The following is a 10,703-nucleotide window of genomic DNA, read 5'->3' as shown; positions in this document are numbered from 1 at the left end:
AGAGTTCAAGGGGCATGCCTGGAAACTGAGGTTGGGAGACCCAGTTGGTGAGGAGCTCAGATCTGAGTATTATGTCTGCCCCTTTGGAAAAAAAAGAAAAATTCTAGAATGCTAACTATTATGTGCAAAAGGAAAAGTTGAGTTAGAAAATCACCATTTTGCAGCCACTACATTAATAAATAATTTAGGCAAGGCTTATCAATGAGGAAGTGGATATTCAGTCTGAAAGGACCAGCTCACAGACTACTTGTTAATTATAATAGGGAAAAGGTACCAGTGGGGAAACCTGGAAGTCACCACCTTAACCAAGTGATCCAAGTTAATATCACTGGTGATGGGGCAGGCCATGCTCATGTGCCCCCTGCTGTGATGATCTGAGCTGGACACATATCACCTACAAAATACTTTTCCTGCCTAAAATCTTTAACCTGAATCTAATCTTGAGGAAAAACAGACACATCCTGATTGAGGAACATTCTGGAAAGAAAGAAAAAGAAAGAAAGAAAGAAAGAAAGAAAGAAAGAAAGAAAGAAAGAAAGAGGAAAGGGAAGGAGGGAGGGAGGAAAGAAGGGGGAAAAGGAAAAAAAGAAAGGGAAAGAGAGAGGGAGGGAGAGGGAGAGAGAGAAGGAAAGAAGGAAGGAAGGAAAAGAAAGAAAAAAAGAAAGAAAGAAAAGAAAAAAAAGTAAACTGACCTGGACTCTTCAAGCAGATCTATGTCATAAAAGGCAAAATCAATCCCTTAATCAAATGAATGAATAAAAGTCTGGAGAACAGTTTTAGCCCTGACTGGTGTAGCTCAGTGGATTGAGTGCCAGCCTCTGAAGCAAAGGATCACAGGTTCGATTCCCAGTGAGGGTACATTTCTGGGTTGTGGACCAGGTCCCCAGTTGGGGGCGTCTCTTCCCTTATCTCTAAAAATAAATAAATAATATTTTTTAAAAAAAGAATATAGTCTGTACATCTTAAAAAATAAAATAAAAGTCTGGGAAACAGTTCTAGATTGAAGGAGGCAAAAGTGAGATGACAACCAAAATCTGTATGATCCTTGATTGGATCCTGCATAACAATTTCAAAAAAAAGATAAAACAGTCATAAAGGATATTATTAGGATAATCAGGGATATTTGAATGTTGAGTAGATATTAGATAATAATACCATGTCCATGTTGAATTTCCTGAGGGTAAGCATTGTACTGTGTTTACATAAGGGAATGGTCTTATTTTTGGGAGATGCACACTGAATTATTTAGTGATAAGTCTGTGATGGCTGCAACTGCCAAATGGTTCAGAAGAAAACTATGTATACAATATTTTATGTACAGTATCATAATATGGTATACATTAGTATTAATACATAGGAAGAGAAAGAGAGAGAAAGAGATTGAGAAAGCAAATGTGGCAAAATAAGAACAGTCGCCACTGAGTCCAGGAGAGTGGTATGTGCATATGGGTATTTACTTTATTATTCTTGTAAATTTTATATAGCTTTGAAATTGTCAAAATAAACATTGCAGGGAAATACCTCCATTTCTTCCCCATCCTCAGAGGCAAACTTCCAGTGGGCTTAATACGCACCTTTTAGTTTGTGTCTTTTCTTAAAAATGTGCACTGTATTATACAGGTGTTCTATTATATTGGGCTTCTTACTTTTTTCCCCACTCAGCATGGTATTGCTTATTTGCTTGTTTTGCACTATACCTTGAAGATCCATCTGTATTGCTACTTTCTTGACTCTGTTTTCTTCTAAATTCTGCTCGATGCTCCCTCATAACTTACTGATTTGTCCGCCAGGGATGGTCACCAGGCAGCCTCAAGCTCCCCACACCACAGTGGACAGCCATGACATACCTCTTTAGGGACCTGGTAAAAATCTCCCTAGGAGAGAGATACTGGGTCTCAGGGCACAGCCAATTGCTTTGTGGTTCCTCAGACTAGCTGCCCTCATCACACCCACTGGCACAGTACTGGAGGGTCCTGTGCCCCACATTTCCTCCAGCCATTGGCATTATCCAGCTTACTAATTTTTGCCACTCTGACTCACTGTAAAGTAATATTACCATTGCTTTATTTTATATTTCTTTAATTTTAATCATTTTGAGCAGATCCTCATTTGCTTGATGACCTTCTGGTTCTCCTCTTCTGTAAATTACCTGTTCATCGTTTCTGCCTTGTTTGCACTTGATCTTGCTATTGTTTCTTGTTCGTTTGCATGAATTTCTCACAGAGTCTAAATCTGCACTGTCCAATCCGATCTAACTTGAACACTTCGCTCTCATGTGGTTATTGAGCACTTAAAATGTGGCTAATACAAATTGAGATGTGCTGTCAGTGTAAAATGCACACCAGATTTCTAAGACTTAGTGGAAAGCAAAGAGGATGTAAGATATCACATTTCATTAGCTGCTTAAAAAAAAAGATTTTATTTATTTACTTTTAGAGAGAAAGGGGAAGGGAGGGAGAAAGAAGAGGAGAGAAGTATCAGTGTGTGGTTGCTTCTCACACACCCCCAACTGGGGACCTGGCCTGCAGCCCAGGCATGTGTTCTGACTGGGAATCAAACCAGCAACCCTTTGGTTTGCAGGCCAGTGCTCAATCCACTGAGCCACACCAACCATGGCTCATTAGCTGCTTTTTTATACTGATTACATGCCATTATAATAATGTGGATGTATTGGTTTAAATTAAATGTATTATTCAAATTAACCTGTGTTGTGTTTTTGTTTTTGTTTTTTACTATTTTAATGTAAAATTTAAAATTTCATAAGCACTTACGTAATTTGACCGAATAGAACTGGAATATAGAACCCATGTCAGTTTCAACAATGACAGACAATGTTTAGATAGAACTTCTTCTACACCAGGCACTGTTCTAAAAATTTTATATTTATTAAGCTATTTAACTCTTCTAAAGACCCTGTGAGCTAGCTAAAGTGTTCAACTTTGCAAATATGTTCTTCCATTCTGTCATGTGACAATTTGCTTCACCCTTGATAGTCTTCATTGGAAGGAAATTCTTAATTTCAATGTAATAAAATTTACCCATTTTATGGTTTGTGCCTGTAAAATTTAATTAAGAAGGCCATTTCTACTCTCAAATCACAATAGTATTTTTCTTCATTTTCTTCTATTCATTCTCTGGTTTTACCTTTCCTGTACTTCTAGTCCACCTTGGGTTGTGGGGTAGGATATAGTCATATTTCTCCTTAACCTGTACTGCTCACCAGCTATGTTACCCTGGGCGGGCCCCTTCCCCCGTGTGCCTCAATCCCTCATGTAAAATGAGGTTCATCATCATAGTAAATGAGTATAATAATTCCAATGTTGTTACAATTATATTTAGGATGCAATGTACTATTCTGTGTCAAGTGCCTACAGTGGTGCCTTGCAGGTAGCAAGAGCTCAGTGAACATCTGCTGCTGTTATTAAATTGCATTGAGGGCACAGGAATGAATAAACACCGTATGTTATAATAGAAACATGATAGAAATGAAAACTTTTGTGAAGCTCTTACTGTGTCCCAGGCCCTCTGCTGGCTGCTCTTCAGGAGTAATCATACTGGATACATGCCCATTTTACAGAGGAGGAGACAGAGGCTTAGAGAGGGGGAGCCACTGGCTCAAAGTTGCACAGCCACTCATGGGTGTGGCGCTTCAGCTCCAACCCCAGCATACATGACATCCCTCTGGGGATGTGAGCTTCATTTTCCTCAATTTGGAGCCTGACTGAGATCTGGGGGACAGGGCAGACTGAGGATGGATGATGCTGAGGGACATTGCCCTGGCAGACTGATCTCAGAATTTGACTGCCTGGCTCTTAGTGGCCTGTAAGTTGAACTCCCCTTATAGCCTGGCAGGGCTGGAATGAAAGGGACATACCTGGAGGGGAAGCAGAAGAGGTGGTCCTGATTAATCTAGGCCCTGCGGCCTTGGGTCTCAGCCCTGGCTTGACACCTGCCTTTGACTAGTGGTGGATTCTAGGAAGTCACGATAAAATCTGGCAGCAGTGCTACTTTCTAGATGGGCAGATCTCTCCTTTCAAAATAACACCTCCAATAATTTCCCATCACCTCGGCCCTACCTGGTCTAGCAGTGCCATCTCCAGCCGTTGACTTCTCTCTGGTCACCCGGTTCTTTCCTCGCGGCACCCCATTTGTCTGTTTCCCTCACAGCAGCCAGAGGGCGCCTATGAGCACCGAAGGCAGGTTCCCGTCCCCAACCCCTACCTCCAACCTTTTCTGCTAATCACCCTCCACCCGACCTTGAAACCCTGTGCCCTCAAAACACCCTTCGCTGAAGTATTTCATCTGAAGTCAGGCCTTGCTATGTGGCTGTCCAGCATATCTTCCCAAGGAAACTTGGGCCCCCAATTAGACAAACCGCCCAGGTCACAGCGCCAACTTTCCGGTAAAAGAAAATCACACCAAGTCCCTCCTGACTCAATCTCTTTCAACCAGCTTCTCTGCCTCAGGCACCCCGGCCTGTTTCAGCAGGGCCCAGACACCTGGCTTGTCTTAATCATGGGCATGCCTCGCCTTGCTCTCTCCTCTCTCTCATCAGACCACACCAGGCCTCAAGGCCTCAGGCTCCCCAGGCATTCTGGGTCCATACCCGCTGCCTGCCTAGGGAACTCCTGCACGGGGCTTCAGCTCCGATGGCCCATCCCTGAGCCCTAACAAGCTCCTGCCCCCTGGCCTGTGTGCCCAGGGCCTGTCCGCTTCTGCCCTCCAAGCGCTCTAGTCATAGGAAGTGCCTTGCTCAGTGTAATAGGCTGAATGATACCCCCAGCCCAGCCCAGTGATATGTTCCTGTCCCCAAACCTGTGAGTGTGACCTTATTTGGAATAAGGATCTTTGCAGATGGAATTAAGGATCTTGAGATGAGGTTTTTCTGGATTACTGTGGGCCCTGAATCCAATGACAGGTGCCCCTGTAGGACAGAAAACACAGACACGCAGAGGGGAGGGCCGTGTGAGGACAGGCGTATTGGAGTGATGCGACCACAAGCCAAGGGACCCCAAGGATGGCTAGCAGCTGCCCGGAGCTGGGAGAGAAGCCTGAGAGAGATTTTCCCTCAGAGCCTCCAGAAGGAGCCCACCATGCCCATGCCTTGGGTTTGGACTTCTGACCTCCAGAACTGTGAAAGAATAAATCTCTCTTATTTTAAGTTCCCCAGTTTGTGGTGCTTTGTTATAGCAGCCCCAGGACACTAACACCTTTGTTTTAGTGGGATTTGTATTTCCCAGAAGACTGTGAGCTTCACAAGGCATCCCCCACCCAGACTGCTGTGTTTATTGCTCACTGGGTCCCCTGGACTTAGTGATGAACTGACCCTCAGGAGCTGGGCCCAATGATGAATACATGAGTCATGAAGTAGGAGCAGGGCCCAGGAAAGAGGGACTTTCCTGGAGCCAGAGAGCACATCCACTCCTCCCAGGAGGAAGTTGAAGGAGCTGGAGTGTGGGGGCCCCTTGCCAGGGAGCCACAGCAGACCCCCAGCCTGGGTTGTCCTTCTTCTGCACACTGCTTGATGTGAGTGGTCATAGAACAGATGTTGCAGGTCCTCTTGTCTGAATCACATTGTCACTCAATGACTCATTCAACAAACACTCAGAGGGTTACTTCTGGGTCAGGTGCCACTCTGGGCACTGGGGTGCAAAGGTGGTGGTGACCTCAAAGAAACTTGGTTGCTCTGCAGGGGAACCCTCTTGAGTGTTCCCGAGATTGTCTTTCTTCCCCTCATGACAAAGAGGGAAGATGTCTGACTGAATAACCACAGAGCTTCAGACTCCCTTCCCCATGCATCTGGGACAGGTGTGGAATCAGCAGACTGTGAAGATACAGCATTCCCTCACTTATCACGGGTATTATGTTCTAGACTGCCCCCCACCCCCTGCGATAGGTGAAAATCCTTACATTTATTTTAGTATTTATATATATTTTAAGGCTTTATAAACTCTTCCCACACACTTATAAATCGTTCCCAGTCCCTCATTAACCTTTCCTACTCCCTTATTAACCTTTTCCACACTTTTATAAACACTACTTATGTTCTTAAACATATTCTACATTCTTAAACCTACGTAACTTTAACAACATATGTATACAGTACCGCAAAATCCCACAATATAGCAAAAAATCCGTGATAGTTAAATATAATATTTTTTAAAATCCTACAATACAGTGAGGCCACGATAAGTGAACCGCGATATAGAGAGGGACTACTGTATTCCCAGGTCTGTGGGAGGGAACAGGAGTACATGTACTTCAAGGACTAGATTTTAATAGAAAATATAGATGCTTATTGTTTGTGTTGTGCTTTTTAAGATGGAAGGTTGGTGTGCTGAAATTTCAAGAGACTGATAATGACATATTTTGGGGACTTGAAGTTATGCTACAATTAAATGACACTTTACCTCCTCACCCTCAGCAATGGAAACTTAAGACAAAACAAAAACCAAAACGCTTGCAAGCTCAAAATCTTCTTCACTCAGAGGAAAAGCCAAAGTTCTCCCTGCAGTCCCTTAGACCCTGCATCATTTGCCCCATTACCCCCACTGTCCTCACCTCCTCCCATCTCCTGTTTTCCCACTCTCCCCTCACTTTGCTCCAGCTTTACTGAGCTCCTGGCTGTTCCTTAAACAACTCAGGCACATTCCTACCTCAGGACCTTTGCACAGGCTTCTCCCTCTGCCTGGAATGCTATTCCCTCACTCTCCACTTGGCTTTCTCCTTACCTCCTTCAAGTCTTTGCTTAAATGTTACCTTCTCAGTGAGACATTTGCTGACTTTGTTACTTAAAACTGTGCTCAACACTACCCACTTGTTTTATATTTCATCACTCTCATTACTATCTAGCACATTTAATGTTCTATTTGCTCTTAATTATCCCCTCCCCCACTCAAGTGTCAGCTCTGCAAAGGCAGGAATTTTGTCCAGTTTTGTTCACTGCTGTGTCCCCAACATCAAGAACAGGACTGGGCACACAGTAGGTATTCAATACATGTTTATTGAATGGATGAGTGCTTATGATGTGTCAGGCACTATTTTGTGTGGTTTGATAATTAGTAACTAACAAGAAAAAGTAATATTGTAGAAGACCTGATGCAGGTGTTCTGCTGAGTGCTTTAGAAAGACTGCCCATGTTAATTACACACTTGATCTGGGCCAGACTTGTGGTTAGCCGAGTTCTCACTCTGGGGGAGTGAGAAGGGCTGACTTCTATGGTTAGTTCTGTTTCACATGGGAAGAAACCAAGGCTCGGAGAGGTTTTGTCATTTTTCTTGGGGAATGCAGTGAGCAGAACTTAAAACTCAGTATAGCCACCCTTCAGGATCCAGGTTCTTAACGCTGTGTTCTTTTGCCTCCTGATGCATTGCCTCACCCACTTTTCACAACACTCTTATGAAGTTTGTACCTTCATTGCACCTGCTTGTCAAAGGAGGCCACTGAGACTCAGAGAAGTCAAGCCACTTGCCCAAGGACACACTACAGTAAAGTGGGAGAGAGCCAGGATTTAGAGCCAGGGTGGCTCAGCCCAGGAGTCAAGTGAGCACGTTGTCATGACAGTAAGGGAGTGAGCCTGCTTTAGATACAGTGTCCTTGGGCTGGGTGGGGGGCCAAGGCTCAAGCTGAGAGTCTAGTTACTTGCCTGGGAATTTGGTTTTTAAAGCTCAGCCAAGAGCACTTAACCTAAAAGACCCGGGACACACCTCAGTCTTTGGAGTTACAGGATGTGAGCTAAGACAGCTGTGAAGGATGTAGTGATGCTAATAACTGACACACAGTGCTGGATCTATGCCAGGCCGTGGGGTAGGGTGCATCTGTATCTTAAAAAGTACTTTACAACCCTAGAAGAGGTACTGCAGTAGTACCCCTCCCCTTATCCACAGGAAATAGTCCAAGACCCCCAGTGGATGCCTGAAACCACAGATAGTACCTTTTCCCCCCCTATATGGTAAAGTTTAACTTATAAATTAGGCACAGAGATTAATGAAAATAATAATAAACTAGAACAATGATAACAATATACTGTAATAAGAGTTATGTAATGTGGTCTCTCTCATTGAGAACTTTCACCCTTACCCTTAAAGGAAGGACTTTATGAGTTTCTCTTTGGCATATCTGAATGGCTAGCATCACTACCCTTGCACTTTGGGGCCATTACTAAAATAAGTGTTATTTGAACATGAGCACTGTGATACCATGGCAGTTGATCTGATAATCAAGATGGTTACTAAGTGACTAATGGGCAGGGAGGGGGAGAATATGTGGTGCGGATATGCTGGACAAAGGGATGATTCAGCTCTGGGCTGGATGGAATGGGTTGGCAGGAGACTTCCTTGAAATACTCAGAATGACATGCAATTTAAAACGTATGAATTATTTCTGGAATTTTCCATTTAATATTTTCAACTGTGGTTGATGGGTGTTAACTGAAACTGTAGAAAGTGAAACCACAGATAAGGGGGGACCTACTCTGTTATTATATTTATTATGCAGTTGAAGAAACTGAGACACAGAGAGGTTGTCACTTGCCCAAGGTCACACAGCTAGAAAATGATTGAGCTGGGACTCAAATCTGGAAGCAGGAAAAATGGATAGGGGAGAGTAAGGGGCCACCAAACGCTGACCTGGATCTTCACACCCATCTGAGGAGGCAGGGCAGAATAAAGGTGTAGAGTAGCAGGAATGAGGAAGCTTTTATCTCCATGATACACTATGCAAGAGGAAAAATGCAGTGTACTGTATGTACCACTTGTGTAAAACAGAAATATGCATTCGCACAGCATTTCAGGAAAGGCACATGAAATACTGGGAATATTCGCTGGGGGTGTACTCAAATAGCAGGGTGGGAAAATTCTCACTCTATGTGCTCTTGCAAGCTTGGTACTGTGATTACACAGCCAAAAATCGAACCAAAAATTAAGAAATCATGCTTATATAAACATTAAAAAAATCTCAGATGCCATGACTTGTCCATACTGGCAAGGAGGGAAAGGGAGCTGCAGGCCCAGAGGTCTGAGGGGACTCAACTTCTTGTAGCAGGCAGGATAACATTTTGAGTTTTGTACTGTGGTTAAGTCACGTAAAAAATATGACACTGCTGGTACAATGGATGAAGATCAGGTGGGTCAAAGGAGTAGCTCTGCATGTACGGATGGAAAAGGAACTCCAAAACATGCTCAGAGGCAGCGTGGAAATAGGAAGATGAATCCCTAGCCCTGGCCAGTGTGGCTTGGTTGGAGCATTGTACCCTATTCCAAAAGGTTCCGGGTTCGATCCCCAGTCAGAGCACATGCCTATGTTTTGGCTTACATTGATCTCTCTCCTCTCTACCTCCCTTCCCCCCTTCTCTAAAATTAATAGGCATGTCCTCTTTACAAAGAGGATGAGGAAAAAAAAAATCCCTAAAATGCAGCCCAGGAAGAGGAGCAGTCTGCTCGTGGATCCACCAAGCATCTCTGGACACACACAACCAGGTTCTGCATGGGGAAAATAGTGCACACCTGAGAAGCAGGATTTCTGTCTACTTGAGTCTTTTTCACCATGATCACTGCCCCACGCACACCCTCAGCAGGTTGTTTTTGGAAAGTTCCCATTCTGTGCACCTTCAGGCTTTGGGCACTTTGGGATATGAAATTCACAGGGACGTGCAACATAATGGAGCCTGGGGGCAGGAGACTGGCAGCTCTGGGGATAGTGACCCCATCTGAGGCCAGGTACAATTCATTAAATGTCTTCTTGATGCCTGAGGTAGTTCAATAAATTATCTCTTGGGATGAGGTCTTTTACAGCTCTGATATCTGGGGTCACCTTCCACAGAATGGCTTGATGCAGCTGTTCAAGAGACATGTCTTAAGATTTGGGTGTAAAGTGCTCTAGTTCTGTGCTATCCTATTTTTGCCAACAACCACGTGTGGCTGCTGAGGACTCAAAATGTAGCTGGAGCAACTGAGAGATTGAATTTTAATTTCCATTTCAAAACAGAACATTCACTTCATTGCAGTTTCCTTGGACGGTGCTGCTCCTAGACTGTTACCAGTGGTTAAATTGTTTCAGTGGGAAGAAATAGCCACACCGAAGTTCACTTTGATATGGCGTTACAATTTTTACTCAAGACTTTTTGTAGTAACTTAGCAATACATTGTTTCCAGGCTGTGTAATTACTTACATTATAGTAAAACCAATCCCTTATTAAAAAGTTACAAAGTAAAAGCAGCTTCAGTGGCCTGCAAATAAAGTGAGGGCAGGAAATGATCTTCTCCAGGGCAGGCAGCCAGCACCAGGTTGGAATCCTAGTCAGGCTCCGCCAGGACCTACCTGACATCCAGCCTGTTCCAGCAAGGAAGGCGTCGAGGATGGTTAAGAGGGCAGACCACACACTGCCTCCTGGGACCCGGAAGACAAGGAGAAATACTTAACTTGGGCCCCAACCTTCACCAAAAAAACCCAAACAAACAAACAAACAAAAAACACACACAAAAAACCCAATCCAAGCTCTGAATCCATTGGGGTCTCTGGATGCAAAGTCTAGGTGGGCTGACATTTCCCAGCCCACAGGGAGCCCAGGAAGGGTGTTACCTGTTTCACAGAGGAATCCTACCTCTCACTCACCGCCACCTCCAGCCCTGGCTGCCTTTGGAGGAATCCCCAAGCCTTCACCCCAATCAGCAGAGCCCTCAAACAGAGTCGCAAGACTGCTCCCC

This window comes from Furipterus horrens, unplaced genomic scaffold, assembly GCF_987537825.1.
Source record: "Furipterus horrens unplaced genomic scaffold, mFurHor1.1.pri manual_scaffold_10, whole genome shotgun sequence".
Taxonomy (NCBI): Eukaryota; Metazoa; Chordata; class Mammalia; order Chiroptera; family Furipteridae; genus Furipterus; species Furipterus horrens.
The sequence above is the reverse complement of the archived record's forward strand: the minus strand, read 5'-3'. Positions refer to the sequence as shown.